This window comes from Melospiza melodia, chromosome 2 (genome assembly GCF_035770615.1).
Source record: "Melospiza melodia melodia isolate bMelMel2 chromosome 2, bMelMel2.pri, whole genome shotgun sequence".
Classification (NCBI taxonomy): Eukaryota; Metazoa; Chordata; class Aves; order Passeriformes; family Passerellidae; genus Melospiza; species Melospiza melodia.
The window spans coordinates 141,483,548-141,499,951 of record NC_086195.1 but is presented as its reverse complement, the minus strand read 5'-3'; the positions used below and the strand labels follow the sequence as shown (position 1 = coordinate 141,499,951).

The 16,404-nt window shown below is 40.7% G+C and overlaps 1 protein-coding gene across 1 annotated transcript in view; it reads left to right on the top strand.

The window, feature by feature from the left end:
• Window positions 1-209: 209 nt before the first annotated feature.
• LOC134414915 (ephrin type-A receptor 3) overlaps window positions 210-16,404 on the top strand; it is a 175,246-nt gene continuing 159,051 nt past the window's right edge. Inside the window, exons 1-2 of the mRNA XM_063150214.1 lie at window positions 210-311; window positions 16,118-16,182. The gene's annotated coding sequence lies outside the window, so the exon portion shown is untranslated. The remainder of the gene's footprint in view (window positions 312-16,117; window positions 16,183-16,404) is intronic.

Here is a 16,404-nt window from a genome sequence, read left to right as displayed (position 1 = left end):
CTGCGCGGCGGCGGCGGCGGCGGCGGGGCCGGGCGGGGGCGGCCCCTCCCGGGCGCAGCGCGGAGGCGGGCGCGGGGCATGGTCCCGGCGCCGGGGCCGGTGGCGGCGGCGCGGAGCGGGCGCGGAGCGGTGGCATGCGGCGCGGAGACATGCGGCTCTGCCTGCGCTCTGCCCCGCCGACATGGACCGCCGCCGCCGCCTGCCGCCACCGCCGCCGCCGCTGCTGCTGCTCCTCCCGCTGCTGCTGCTGCTGCTGCTCCGCGCCGCGCTCGGCGCTGCCGGCCGTCTGAGCGCCCGCCCCGGCAACGAAGGTGAGCCGCGGCACGGCCGGGTGACCCGTTTCTTCCGCGTTCTTTTTCCGCTATCCCCCCTTCCTCTATTGATTTTTTCTCCTTTTTAAAATTTTTGTTTTGCTTTGTTTTATTTTGTTTTTTTTTTGTTTTTTTTTCACCCCCGTTATTCCTCCCCCGCCCCGCTGCTCCCCGTTAAGGTGGTCCCGTGCGGCAGCGGCTCCTCGCCCCGGGAGCGCGGGGCTTGCCCTGGCACAGCGCGGCCGTGCGAGGGAGGGATGGATGGATGGATGGATGGATGGATGGATGGATGGATGGATGGATGGATGGATGGATGGATGGATGGATGCATGCGCGGGCAGCCGCCCTACGCTCCCCCGAGCGGAGCTGGCGAGGGCAGCGCAGCCCGTGCCGCCCCGGCAGTGACAGCAGCCGGAGCCCGGGGCGGGGAAGGGGCCCGGGACCCGCAGCCCCGGCAGGTGCCCGGGGGGAGCCGCCTCTGCCCCAGCCCCCGATCGCTCTCAGCCCCGTGATAACTCCGAGCCCTTGCTCGTTTGCAGGGCTGGCGGTTGCGCTGGCCGTCGTGCCTTTCAAAACTTTTAATTAATCCGCGAAAGAAGGTTGTTGCCCTGTAAAACCTCCTCCTGGTTCCCTAGCGGGTTTGTGTCAGACCGCGTTGTTTGTATCGGATGTGTATCAACGCATTAAAGTTGTGTTTGTGTGTGTATGCGACTGTTTGTGATTTTCCGAAAAAAAAAAAAAAAAAAGAGTGAGTAGTTTATTTTCTTTTGGTGTGTTAATTCCTAAGATGACATTTGCTGAAAACCCATGCTAGTTTCAGGGAAAAAAATAAATAGTGACAACCAGACACTGTGAAACTGATTGAAATACTTGAAAAAAAAAAACCTAAAAGACCCTGTCCTTTCCCTATTAAGGAAAAAAAAAAAAATGAAATGGAGCTTTTGCTTGCTTGCAGTGAAGGCGCTCGGCATGACCAGTTTGTCCAGTGCAATTATCTTTTGGGATAAAATCTAGAGGGCAAAGGTTGTGAAGAACTTTTAGCACCTAACAACCATGTAAAACTCACACCTGTGCTCGAGTTGGATGTTGTGTAGAGAAGCTCTGAAACCTGTCAGACCAATTATTTATTTCTCCCTTACAACTAATGCTGGTTTACTAACTGATATTCCGGGTGCTTGTGTGATAAGGCAGTGAGATAACAACTTTCCATGATTTCTGGAAGGAAAAAGAAATATAGTAACAAATAACTAAGGAAAGATGCAAACTTCACAAGTCCTGGGTAATCTTTAATCAGTTGGTTTCATTGCTGGCTGATAATTATAGTACCATTATACAAGAGGAGCAGTATGTCATCTGTTTGTGCGTTTTATGCAAATTTGTTTTGTATGCAGTGCTTTATAATTTTTTTTTTTTTTTTCACGAGCGTGCTTTCAACAGTCACTTCTAAACCTCCAGAGAGAAGCTATTTTGTAAATATTGTCATTTCTCAAAAATAATTTTCAGGAATGAAAGCCAGAGTGTGGGTAGGGGTTACTGTTGCCTGATAACCATTCCTCCTAGGGAAGGGCTGTGGTTCTGTCAGTCAGTGGAGCAGCTCTGCCTCCATGGCAGTGGAGGCACATTCTGCAAAACTGAGAGTGGCTGTGCCAGAAAGATATTGGAGCGTTCCAGTGTGCATAAAAACCCCACTTTTTGTGTCTTTGTTTGGAGCCACTGGCGCTGAGAATGGAGAAAGGAGGGAAAATATGGGTGTCATACGGAATGCATGTTAAGTACACTTGTCCAAGTCAGCTTTCAGCAAATGCTGCCTCCCTTCTCTCTTCCCAGCTTCAAGAGCTCGTACAAGATGAGCAATATTTGCAAAATTGGTAGTGAAAACAACAGTAAAAATGCAGTTACAGGAGAGTAACCTGCTTTTGAGTGGCTTTTTTTTTGTTTTTAAAGTATATGTTTGGCTATGCTTTTAAAAAAGAGAAATACTGTCAGTTTTCTTTAAAAAAAGAGATCAACTTTTAAGGGCTTTTTAGTTCTTTTTTCAAACCCCATTTAGGAAAGTTCAGTAATCCTTTTATTTCTTTACATTATATGGATTGATTGTGTGAGTTTAGAAATCTTAATTCTTATAATTTGCTGACCCACTAATTTGATGAACAAGTGTTAGCGTGCAGCTTTAAATCATGTCAGAAGATGATGTTTTTCTCTATTAAATAATCTTTTTCTATCCACTTCATTTACATTTCTGTTCCCATAAATTTCCTCCCAAAACTAGAGATAGATGTTTCTATATTTCTCTGGAGTATTTAGAAAAGTTTCCTTTTTCCACCACTGAGAATAAAAAAAGATATATTTTGGACAGCATTTGTTAATGTAGGCACATAGATAAAAATGTCTCCCTTTTTCCTTACATTTTATATTAAAGCTACTGTTGAAATTCTCCCCATAAATTGTTTTAACAGTGGATGGAACTAATTTTTGGTGTGTTTGTGTACCTTAGTCTAACTTCTAGGGGATGTAAATGTTGTAGTGAGCATGTAACAAGAGTGTGGGCAGAGAAATAGCTCCTGAATTTATTTGACTTGAAATAATATTTTTTTTTTAAATCCAACTTCACTTAACATTTGTAATTAATATGAAAACTTCTGACTGTAGGTGGTAATACTACAGTGGCAGTGGATGGGATGAAAGGAGTAAAGGATGAAAGAAGGGCTGAAGACAAACTGCTCTCTTACTGCACTTTGTGGTGCTCAGTGCTTTCCTTTTTTGTCTTTTTCTTGGGCAGCTTGAGATGTTCTCAATTTGCTTCATCCCAGAGAAATTTTATTCAGGATTTTTTCTGGATAAAAAGTAAAACTTTCCCCGAGTTTGTTTTCAAACTCTCTGCCGTGCTCGTGAGAAATTTTCCCTGCTCAATCGCAGGAGCTCAAGGAGGTTCTCTGACGCTCAGATTTATCTGTGTTTGCTGCTAAAAGGTGTGTGCTGTTTTCTGCTGGGCAGGATGATGTCAGGAAGATTTAACATCCAACTTTTCCAGTTTGGAGTTTGCAGACTGAGCCCCATAGGTGCACAGAAACCACAGGTTCTCCTGTTCCACTCTGCTGGGTATTCTCTGCTTGCTGAGGATTGTGTTTCTTTTTTCTTAGAAGGATGCATTTCTCTTTCTGAATAATTCCTGTGGTATCAAGGAATCGAGCGTGTTCTGTCATTTAATTTAATAATTTCTCCTCGGTCTCTTCTGTAACTATATTGCCTGCCTGAGGGTACCAGCCACCTTAATTTCACTGTTTTATAACCCACAACAGTTAACACTTGACCTAGGTCATTAACAGGATTATCAGCAAATTTGTTTAAGCTTTTACTGACAACCTGAATTGCTTCAATAATATTTTGACTGTGCAGACAGGAAACTTCTTGTAACCTCTCAATCTAGCATAAAATTAATTTCTTGTGAGCACAGCTACCAAAAGATCAATACGGGAAATCTGCTTACAGTACTTGGCTTCAAACAGTGCCTGTTTTGGGTTTACAGTAAGAAGGTTCCAATCAGCCTCACTTTTCAGTCTGGATTTGGAGCTGCAGCTTCATCTTTTGAGCATTGATTGCAATCTCAGAACTTTGCAGAACCACACAATTAAATGCACCATTTTTATCTGAGCTGGTCTCTGTTAACACTTAAAATTGCTGAAGACAATTTACTGTGCCTTTGTAGTAGTGACAGCTCTTGGTGTGGTTTTGAAAAATGTGCTGCTTTCACATGGAACAAAATCCTTGCCCAAGTCTTGCATGTGATTTTGGGAAAGGCTGACAATACTGGGCACTTTTCAATAGAATTAGAAGGGGGAAATGCTTTTTCCAAATCTTACTTTGTTCTATGTCATGTATCATTAGGTCAGGGTAAGTCTTCATTTCTCGTGGCACTATTCCTGCTGCTGTCCCTGCCTTGCAATTGACTGTTTATCTGCAGAAGAAGTTAAAAGCAGGTTTAGAAGTCTCAATGTCATATCTTTGAAAATTTAGTTTCAGTAATCTCAGAGTCATGAGGGCTAGAGGACTGTTTTTCATACAGCTGTGTCGTATTCAAAGCTTCTGTGCTTAATCCTAAACTGTATCATTAGACAAATAATAAGCATGTTTTAAAATTCACACAAGGGTATGATGGTTTTAAAGCTAGGAGAAGTTGGGTAAATGCATAATTTTCTGACTACATTTTTGGTAGTAGACTGTAACATGTGGAATAACTAATTTTCTTAATTGTTTGTCACTGGGCTTTTTTCTTGACTTACTGCTATTTAAGCATAATGCATTAAAATGAAAAAAAAAATCTCTCCATTGGCTATAGCAAACTTAAAGCAGGTGTTTGAAACACAGAGATGTGCAAATTGGACACAGCAATTAATTCTTATTGCAGTTAATTTGGACACAACATACTTGCTGCCCAGCAAAGTGCTCAGGGCAGAGAAATGGGTCAGAACTCTTCTGTAGCCTCAGCTTCAGCAAAAAGACACCAGCAGATGGGCAGGCATCAAACAGATAATAGGCACACCAAGTTTAACAGTTGTTTACACAAAAGCTTTGCAAATCAGGAGTGTGTTCTAACTGAACTTAAATTTTTCCTTCCCAGCTGGGAGGATGTACAAATTAGTTTTAATTTTTTTAAAAAAAATTATTCTCTGCTGAGGTTAGGTAAATTGCTATTAGTATACTTACTTTCTGATTCTGTTGGAGAACTTGGGAGTTTTCCTCCAGGAAAATGCCTATAATTGCTCTTGTTCTTGTAATCCCCACTTGATGAAAGTTTAGAAATACAGATGCAGGTGTTCATTTTCTCGTTTTCAGAGCTCTGGATTTTATCACCAGTGAGGGTCACTACAGAGCTGTTACCAAATACCACAGTCCTGTTTGTGGAGTTTTATACAGAGCCCGAGTTAGTGCCATAAGATACCTGTAACTCCTGTAGCTTTGTAGCTGCTCTTTGATTTTTCTGGGAAAGAAAATAAAAATAAATAAGGAACTGCTGCAATAATCATGCCTGTACTTATGGTAAAGTTCAAAGCTCTGCTCAGTGGAGCTGGTATTGAAACCCAGAAGGTAATTTTGATACCTTTAGGTGCAAAACTGGATATTTCCAGAGTTGTTAGATAAATCTCCAGAGCTGGGGCAGAGGGTTTTCCCTAATCCCCTGCCTTTCTAAAGCATAATTCCAGCATCCAAAGAGTGCTTTTTCTGGAATGGAACATTTCCTTCTTTCTTTTGCGTTGTTAGATTTGTTGAAGCATTGCTGAAATATATTTTCAGTGAGGAGAAAAAGACTTGTCATAAGAAATGATAGAGTGAAATAGAAGACTTTTTAGTTTACAAAAGCATCTGGCTACTGTAAAATGATTGTTTTTCCTAAAAATTCACCACAGTGGGGTAGCCTTTATTTCTGTAAACACTTTAGAGCAGTAGCTTTTTTTTTTTTAAAAAAAATTTGAACTTGTTCTAAACAAGAACTAAAACTTTTAAACAAAAATAGGTTAATTCAGAAGATTAGATATGAGCTCCCAGGAGTGTAATTTTGGAAACAGAGTGTGGTAGCAATTTGTGGGCTCAGGATTGTATTCCCCAGCAGAAATCTTGTGTCTTTTAGTTTCCTAGGCGCTTGCTAAACCCAAGTGCAAGTTCTCATTTTGCAGCGTGAAACACATGCAAGATTAAAATTCAGTCCCTTAAACTGAAAGTTCCTTTCAGATTTCTGCAGTGAATGAATGAAAGAAATAAAGATGTAGAAATAAAGATAATCCTGCCTGAAAGAAACCTTGGGATGGTGACAGAAGAGTTCCAGTCTGCGAGAGTGAGGGGGAACCAGCACGTAAAGCCTTAAATTTGCAGAGATGTTATTAAATCAGACACATTGTAAGCAGAAACATTGGTACCACTCTCCTTTTTCTTTTTTTTTTTTTTTTTTGTTAATTTAACTACCATGTCCTGCTGTTTCAGGCAAAATATGGAGGAAAATCCCATTAATCTACTGGAAAAATATTGATGAAAGAAGAATAGCAGAGCAAGCGAACAGTGGTTGAAACTTGCTAGCAATTAAGAGAACAATAGGTTGAATGTTAAGGTTCAGTCAGGGCAGTTTAGTGTAATATGGTTGGGAATGGGGCTTTTTTTTTTTTTATTTCCAGCTGGTTTCTCATAAAGTTTTTATATCTATATTTAGATAGAAAGATTTGCATGGCATTTTTTAAAACAATAATTAAACCTGCTAAAGTATAGCTGCCTCACATCAGAGGGCAGCAATTAAAATCTAAAACTTTTAAATTGGTGCCTAGGAAGGGAGGGGTTTGTAGAAAATCTAGAGTGACAAGTTACTCTTTAAATAATTTACAATTAAATCACAAAAATATCTTTTGGTCCATGATGGGCTACCCCACAAACTTTGTACAGTAACAAATAATAACAAGTGACATGGGATTGCTTAATTTAGTTGGTGAGGAGTTACAAGGTAGCTAGAGGGGGTTTGTTCTTGATTTATTTTTTTTTTAAGAGGCAAGGCTTTTTGAGAGTTCCATTTTAGGGGGGGGAAAGAAAGATTAAAGGAAGAGAAAAAGTAGGCAGAGGTGAAGAAAATCGGATCTGAATATGAAAAAAAAATCCAAACTTCCCCTGATTACTGACAAAGTTAGGGACCCAGAATTCAGCCCTGAAAGGGATCCAAAGAGTGAGCAAAGCACAAATTAAGAAATTCCTTGCCTCCCTGAAAGTCTGAGCTTTGTTTACATTAGTGAGCTTCGTGACTCTGATTTACCAGTGGTGAATTTCAACAGAGGCTGCAGTTAAGGAAGGGTAGAGGCATTTTCACCATTCTATTTAATCTTGCTCTGACAGTGCTTTCTTTAAAAAAGAAAAAAAAAAAAAATAAAAGCAGGGCGAGTTATGTCTGCCCAGCCTGAATGTTCATGGAGAAAACTGACTTGAGGATTTTATCCTGAGACAGGTTCTGAGATGGTGACGGCCTTACCCTACAAAAAACTTTTCTCCCATGATTTACCCCAGAGAACAAATGTCCTGGCAATGCCTGAGTGCTCAGCGTTCCTGGAATACGTGGTTCCAGCTGTGGAGAATGTTCTGTGCTCACCCAAACTCTCCAAAGAAAACCCAGCTGCAGGGAAAACTCATCTGGTTCTTTATTCTCAGCTCACCTGCCCACCCTTCCTCTCATGCCTGTGCCATTTTTTTTTGTTCCTTCCCTTCCAGAAATCAACATTCAGCCAGAAAGAGTAGAAGGCAAAGATCTTTTTTTTTCTTTTTATATTTCTGATTTTGAGGGATGAGTGCCCAGTCCTCTTTTTACTAAAAGCTGTTTACCAAAGGGGAGGGATGCTTTGACCCTGTAGATGCCCAGAAGAAAAGGCAAAAGAGAAGAATGAAATGTTTAATGGCATTGCTTTTCCTGAAAGATGAGCTAGAGCTAGACATAGGGTGTTCAAGGAATTAAAACAGAGGTTTTCCATGCAAACCAAGGACAGAAACACTGGAGAAGAAGCGTGAGGAACATGCTTAGTTTATGGAATAAAATGGAAACTTGATCCCTTTGTGGTAAGGTGGTGGAAGCAGAAGAATAAGCAGAAGACAGGGGTCTGGAAGTGTCTTGTGGGTAGATGGGAATAGAGCAGTCATTTACCTTTGTTATAAATATTTGTGTTTCTCACATATGGAAACAGTGAAAAAAGATGTTAGTGGGGTTTTGGTTGCAAAGGCAGCAAATGAAGTCGGGGCAATTCCATTTTTCATACGGATAGCTCAGCACACATGTTCTGCATTAATTACCTCCATAAATTCTGTTAACCTGGCAAACAATGAAAATATCATGTTGGTGACATCACTGTATTGGAAAATAAAAATGGGTTCAGCATCTTGATTTTCTCAGCATGACACTTGAGGAGATTTCTTATGCTATTGGCATTTTACTCCTGCAATTTGCACCGTGGTGTTGAGTCATTTGCTCAGTGGGTTTATTTTGTCTTTGGGGCAGCCATGGAAGGGCCCAAGCATTCCATGCAAGCTGGGGATCTTTATTCACGGAGGTAGAGAAAAAAAGCTTGACAAAGTTATCAGGGCACACTTGAGTATGTGGCTTTCCAAATGTAGTGCTTCAGGATTCTCAGAATTGTTTTATAATTCTTGACTTCTGTGCTTTAAACTTAGAAAAACAAAACTCAACTGAGCCCAACCCAACTCTATTTATTTTTGTTTTTCTGTGCCCCATGTGAGGAGTTCCTTAAAAGCCAAATTTTTTTCTGAGTTGTGGCATGCTGCCAGTTGATTCACCAGGGGGATATCACAGCCTTTTTAACAAATGAATGGCCATTTCCTGGACTTGTGCTTTGGTCCCTGTCTCAAAAAATTTCTGTCCTCCAGTGGGGTATTGATCACTTGCTGTGGATTTTGTTGATTTCTGCACCTTGAATATGTTTGAACTGCAGTAAAATCTGTGGGAACCTTGGTGTTGTGTGTGCCCAAGAGTCTTTTCTGTGACACTTTCTGGTGTCTAGAATTCTAGAAACTGAGCGTGTCATAGTAGGTTTGGACCTCTCAGCTTACCTTAAGTGAACTTGGACACTGACTCAACATTTATTTTCCCCTTTAAGCTGCTAAAAGTCTTCCCAAGAGGGATCTTTGTCACGCTCCAAATCTACCAGACCTTTGGAGAGCTCAGTTCTGTAAAACCAGTGAATACTGGAAATTACTTTTTGTTTCCAAGGGACTGTAGAAGTAAAAAGAGTTAGATGTGCAGTGTGGTTAAACCTTTCTGAGAAGTGCTTTAGGACTTACTGAAATGCTTTGAGTAATGTTTGCTCTGGAGTTTTGGCTAGACATAACATGTGGTGCCATTTTATGTGCCTCAGGGTCTGGGCACCCAGTGGGACTGACAAATATGACACATCCTACAAGAGACCCACTTCTATTCTGGGCTGACAAAAGGCAGGGATTGGCAGGGTTTAGGTAACTCAATCTCATCCATACTTTCTGGATTTTTTTCTTTCCTCTGAGAGGAGGAAAATGACTTGGGTTTTAAAGGGAATTTAAACTCCCTTTCAACACAGTAGCCCCCATTTTGCATTTGCATATTTAACATGGTGCCTCAGTGGTATCAGATTTAATGCCAGAGTGGTTGGAATGGAATGAGATCTGTGGGATTTGTATCTGAATGTCAGTTCAGCTAAACTCTAATTCAGGTATCCTGAAGCTTTCTGCCTCTTGCTTTTTGTAGGAGGCACTGGAACAGGACCAGTTGGAACTGTTTAAAAACAATGCAAAGAAGCCAAGGCGACAGTAATTTGGAACCCATTAGGTTAATCCATTTTTAATTTTTATATCCTTGTCTTAATGAAAAGAACTGGCACATATCAACTTACAGGAAATAGCCTAATAAAACTGAAACCTTATTAGGCCCCTTTGATAAACAGTGCATTCCAGCCCACCACCAGTCATATGTTTTTGCATACTTGGAAATTGAGCTTTGTGCCACTTTAACAATATCGAGAGAACGCTCATGTTTCAAAGTAGTAAAAAAAGAAATAAAAACCTGTTTTGCCTGTGTTCATCACTGAGAATGGGTGGATGGTTGTTCCCTTTTCCACAGGCAGGCTCCATACTTAGCAGAATGGGGAAGACCACTGGAGAGCTTCCACTTAGCATGGAGTGCAGGTGATGTTTTTTATTTGTAGGCATCCCTGCATTGCTGATTGCTGCCCTGCATTCCCTCCTTCATGGCAGCCTTTTGAGAGAAACCTGCAGTGAGGGGTTGCTGCTTTGGCTGCTTCTTCTTTTTCAGCTGTAGGTATCTAAATCTGGCCTCAGATGCTCTTGGGGAGTGTGTTTGGTAAGAAAAGTAAAATCTGGGAGGAGGAAAATTAAATTCTTCCTATTCAAAAACTGCGGGAAGCTGCCATAAAATTAGAATTTGTCAAATCATCCGAATTGATGGTGGAAGCTTTTATCTTCTCCAGAAGCAATAATCTCTAGGGTCATTTGTCATAATTTGCTAATTTTTTGTCTTTTCATCTGATATTTTTGACCAAATCTTGTAATTTTGGGAAGTTTTTAATGAGCACTTAAGTGAAAATAATGGAGGCTTGGGCTTTCCGGTATTCTCTGAATATTCCTGTGTTCAGTATTGCAGCAACTCTTCTTTAATTCAGTTTGGTTTCTGTTTGCTTGCTCATCCCTTGCCCTCACCCTGGTGGAGTCCTTCAGTCAGCAGTTTGACCACAGATTGAACATGACAGTTGCCAAATTGGGAACGTTCTGCACAAAATCACATTTGTGTTGTGCAGTGTCAGAGCTCGGGCAAGGAGTGTTGGAAGCACAGACCCCACAGGGCTGTGCCTCTCTCAGGGCTGCAGCCTGGCTCTGGGCTCAGCAGAAATCTCAGCTTTAGCAAAGAGCTTGTCAGTAAATGGGCCAAACTGTTGGCATGTGTGTTGGGGAAGTCCTGAAGAGTTCTACTGGCTGTTTTTTATTTTATTTTCTTCCGAGCAGTGCTAACATCTTCACTAAAATATTTGAGGGGAAATGCAGGACCATAAAATCACAGGAGGCTTGACTTTTACTATTTAGCAAGCAGCAAATCAGACTACTTAAAACCAGACTTCACTGCTGGACACCCTTTTTTATTTGCTATCCCTTCCCAAAGGTTTCTTGGTCTGCCTTAGCTGGTTTCAGCATGGTTTTGGCAACATCAGTGTGATAGCTGATCCTAGCTAGAAATTAAAATTGCATCAAGGTGCAACTTTGGCCTGAGTTCTGCCTGCCTATCTGTAAATGTTGGTTCTAGCCCCAGAATAACCACAAAAGTGATGTGCTGGCAGTGCTGGGGCAATGCAGAGTTGGGAAGGCTCAGATCTGTGTTCATAGATGGATGAAAATACAGGTGCAAGCCCCCTTTGCTGGGAAGGGTTCACCATTCCAAAAATGTGCATCAGGATTTGTGCTGACTCCACTCTGTCCCACCCCAAAACCAAGTTCTGGCTGACTTTCTGCCACAGAGTATTTTCTTTGCTGCTTGGGATTATATGGCAAATTTCAATTAGTCAGTCATCATTTTTTAGTTTTGTTTTTGTTGTTGTTGTTGCATAGCAAATTTAGTTTTTCCCATTTGTTGGCATTTTTTTTAATAACCAGCTAGGGTAAAAACTCAAAGTTTTTTGCCAGACAAGAGAAGACAACATAGTGGTGTGAGGGTTTTTTATGCATTTTAAAAATATTAATAGAAAATGTTAATTAGCTGAAGAAAAAAGATTTAAGTATCTTTTGACATTGGCTATTGCTCGGCATTTTGTATGCAAAGAAGAAAATTTGGAAATGCTTTCCACTGGTGAAGTTTGTGGGTGGCTCTCTAAATTTTGCAAGTTGCAGGATAGTGTCCCCCTAGCAGGCTTTCCTCATTTCTTCAGCAGTGGGGGGAATATCAGAGTGATTCTACCTGGCACAAGATTTGTTTGTTTATTTTTATTCTTGTGGGAGGTATTTCTACCATATTGAGCTCGTTGTGGCAGTTATTACCCCATGTGTTTCTGGAAATGCTGCAGCTTTCAGACTGTGTTCAGGAATCAGTTTAGTTTTAGGGTTCTTTCCTTTCCCTGACACCCCTCCTGATGAAACATGCTGTTAGTGAGCCCTGGAGCATCACTCCCAAATCTGGAAGCAGTTTCTGGTAGTACAAGTGTCACATTCCACCCAAGCCTCCATTCATCTGCTGCTGATGCTGTGAGAGGAGGGTGAGGGAGCTTTGTGTTTCACATCCACATCCCATCTCCAGCTCTGGGGAGAGATTGGATTTACCCCCTGGAAATCCACATGGAGGGAGCTGATCATGCTTTCTCCTGTGGCTGTGCATGGGGAAGGGCAAGAGAATCAGGAAAGACTCTCTAGGAGGAGAAAATATTCTTAATTGGCATTTTAGGGGTGTGCTGTGTCAGCAGAAATACTGCATTGTAGTGTGGAGAGCAGGGCTGTTGTACAGGAGGACCAAATCACTGATTGTCGGAGTCAGAAGTCATGGCTGCTAATCTTAACACCAGTAAATTCTCCCTTGGAATTACCACTGGCTTTAAATCAAGGTAATTACATGCAGGACACCAAGCTAGTTAGACAGCACTTTATTTATTTACTTAAAGTTGCTTTATGAGAGCTCCTCTGTGTCTCCTCAGCATAACCAGGAATCTTTTCCAAGGCATTCTGTTGGGAAGAATTGTCACTAGCAAAGAAACTGTTCAGCTTTTTTTTAAGAGTTACCCCTGGTAACTGGCTGGTCAGCCTCAGGGATTTTTGTAGGAAGCAGCTGAGTGATGGTCACACAGTTTTGCAGGAGGAGCTGGTACAAGGAGAGCACATGAGTTGTGTGAGAAACTCATAAACTTCTTTCATCTAGTAAATATATGGCTGTAGGCATTTGTAGGCTATTTAAGTATTGGCTTCCATGTAACTTTAATAGTATATGGGAAAACAAATGAGGATCACACTGAAGTGTGATCTAGCTGAGTACATCTTCATGAAACACTTCATTAATTGATTCACAAAATGCACCTGACCAAGTGTTGTGTGTTGTTACACTAAAGGATCTATCAGGATTAAAAGAAGTTGTGATGAGTTCATGTAGGAATTGAGTGCTTGCATGAAGTTGTCCATTTTTACTTTTTACCTAACCATCCAAATCCGTGAAGAAGAATAAATCAGACAATGAATTTCTAACCCATTCTTATATATATTTCTTATGTCTTTGTGTATGGAAATGCCATTTTCTTCTGCAGTTTCCAGATTAATACAGAGTTTTAGGACATACAATGACAAAATTTACCATTGCTTCTCCCAGTCAGTTTTGTCTAGAGACCAGGATTTCATCTTCTAAATTCTGCATTATTGTTTACCCTCTGTTGAGATGTGCAACTCTGGAAGTCACAGAAGCTTTTAGAAGTCACTAGAAGCTTTTATCAGGAAGAAGGTGTTTTTTTCAGGTTACTACTTGAAAGGAAATATGTTTTTTGCATTTTTGATACTATTAAAGAACAGCACAACACCCATCTGAACCAGAAGTCTCCTGTAACCAGTGTGAAAACCTCCCTTGTAAGGACTTCTAAAATGTTTGAGCATGGAAAAGTAACAGTTCCAGTCTGAAGGAGATGAGGAAAGTGGAGTGAAGGAGAGAACTGAAAAATTATTCTTAACTTCATAGATTTGATCCTGGTGGTATCAGGTTGTCCCGTGGCTGAGGCACCTGCCTGTTGTGGGGGACAGTGAACATTTCATGGCCACCCATGTGCTGTTGTGATGCCTGTGAGGGCAAGCTGGACCTGCAGGGCAGATCTAGAGAGGGGGAACTGCCACCAAGCTGTGGCTCCATTGCCTGCATGTGTTTTGTAGATGAAACTGAGTTTGGACTGAATGAATCCATTTCAGAGTGACTGCAGTCATGTTCTCAAGGAGCTTGTCCTGTAAGAATAAATAATTTATAATTTATATAATAATATGTTAATATATATTATTTATTCTATATAAAATATATCACTTAAGTTTGCTCCTGGGTGATTTGCCTCAGCCACTTCTTGCCAGGTGATTTTCCTCAGGAGTCACACTCCCTTCAGCACCGTGCAGTGCAGGTGCATGGCAAACAGATCTGTCTCATCCCGGGAGATCCAGAATCTGTGGGAATTTCTGCTAACAAAAAATGAGAAGTGCACTTTTCCTTTTGAATTTTTATTGGTGTTTCCTTTTTATGGATGCAAACCTTGCTGCAGAGTTGCCTGCCTAGGGCCCCATGCACTCAATAAAGGACTGACTGATTTTTCTTTGTCTATGTGATTGAGGACTTGATTCAGAGCTAAGAAATATGTAGCACTGGATTATGTTCTTTCTGTAAGATTAGTAAAGATATTTTGTTTATTGATGTAGATAAAACAATGCTATTGTTTTCTTTTAAAGGGGAGCGTAACTGCAGGGGGAAACATTTTTCTCACATAGATGGCAGAGCAGCTCAGTCCTGGCAGTATAGCAGTGCACATATATCCATACAGAACACAAATATGTGTGCACAAAAATGTAGAAAATATGTTTATTTATGTTTCTTTATAGCACAATCTTATTTTAATACAGTACACCTGTGTCTCCTTCTGCACATTCTAATTAACAGTAAAAATAATGCCTTCAGAGCTGTTTTTTTTTTAAAGTGGTGTCCAAAATGAAACAGCAGTTAGAGGAGGATGATGAAATAATACAAATAGCTTAACTCAGCTGATTCATAGGCACTGTCCCTCATTTTTTGTTTCCTGTTCTTCTGTTTACTCGGAACACCCATGCTCATGCCATCTGGTTCTGGCAGCAGTGACAACCCTTCAGGTTAACAAATAGAAGATGAAGCTGCTACAGTGGCTACCTCTAATAAATCTGTCATTGTCAGGTGTTAAAATGTCCTAGCATATGCTGGGATTTATTTAATTTCTCGTTATCATTATTTCCATACTGGAGGGGAAAAAAAATATAAAGGGGGTGTAGGGGGTGGCGAACACACCCAACAAAAGTAAGCTCAGATTGCAGATAATAAATATTACAGTGTTGCTATGAAGTATTAATACTTCATTAGTTGATATTTATATAGAGGCTATTTGTTTTTGTACAGTATTTTGTATGAATTCACTTCCTCTGCTTCAGGTTGATAAAGAAGTGGTTACTTAGGGAAGTGTGTGATCAGGCACTTGGAGGCTGTATGGCCAAGATGAGGAAAAGAAATTACATTTGTGCTTGTAGGAAACAAATAAATGCCAAAAGAAGATTATCCTTTAATTTTGATGTATGTATTTATTTATTCTACTTCATGTTGATAAAGAAGTGGTTACTTAGGGAAGTGTGTGATCAAGCACTTGGAGGCTGTATGGCCAAGATGAGGGAAATAATTTATTTTTGCGCTTGTAGGAAATAAATAAATAATGCCAAAAGGAGAATATCCTTTTATTTTGATGTACATATTTATTTTAAATACCTGTTGTGTTTAAAATAAGGTATAAATCCACTGAGATTTGATTGACTAGAAAATGCCTGTGAAAATGTTTACAAATAAAATGTTCCTTTTCACACTGAAAATTATTGCATGACTCAAAAAAACCCCCCCAAAAAAACAAACCTGCAAGATTAGCAATCAATTGATGGCCCTCTTTAAAAGCAGGTTTGTCTGAACTTGTAACATTGTAAATAATTACTCTTGTATCTAATGTGTTACACATGACATTTAGAAAACACTACTGCAAGACAATTTGAGAACAAATTAGATCAGAAGCAAGAAAGAACTGCGGGAAGGACTTTAATCAGCTTTCATTATTTATTCCTGTATTCTGAGAAGATTATAGATGCCAAATGGATGCCTTTAATCAAATAATGATTTAAATATTCAGATCTTGCCATTTCAGTTAGATGCAGTGACCCAAATTTCAAGCATCCGAGGGGAAAACGCTGTGGTTTGTGCAGCTGATAGAAGAGCTCTGTTCCCACCCCCTGCTGCAATTAATTTAGCCATGATCCCTTGTTTGTTTTTTGTCACTTTTCTGGTTTTCAGAAGTTGCCCTGTCTGTTGTTCATTGTGTTTTAAGCTAAAGGAGATGATCCTTTTTATTTGTCTGTCTTTTTTTTTTTTTTTTTTTTGTACAGCTTCACCACCTGGCCACCTGAACAAATCATCTGCTCACAAATAAACACAGCTCTGGGTGTGGGTAACTGAGGTTAACTGGGCAGAGGCGAAGGAAACTCACTCCTCTTCCTTGTGTCTTCTTTTGCAGTTAATCTGCTGGATTCAAAAACAATTCAAGGGGAGCTGGGCTGGATCTCCTACCCGTCACATGGGGTGAGTCCACTGGAGTGTGAAATGCAAAGTGCTGCTGCAGACCAATGTGCTATTTAACCATTGTTTCCTCTTCAGAGGACACTGTGCAATAAGGCTGGGGCTTTGGAGATGCAGAAATAATCTGCTCTGAACTTGCAAAATATGGCTTACACAGGTGTGGGGCTTTCTCTTTAGAGCACCCATCCCACTGCAGATAAACCCTTGGAAGGGCCCATTCCTTGG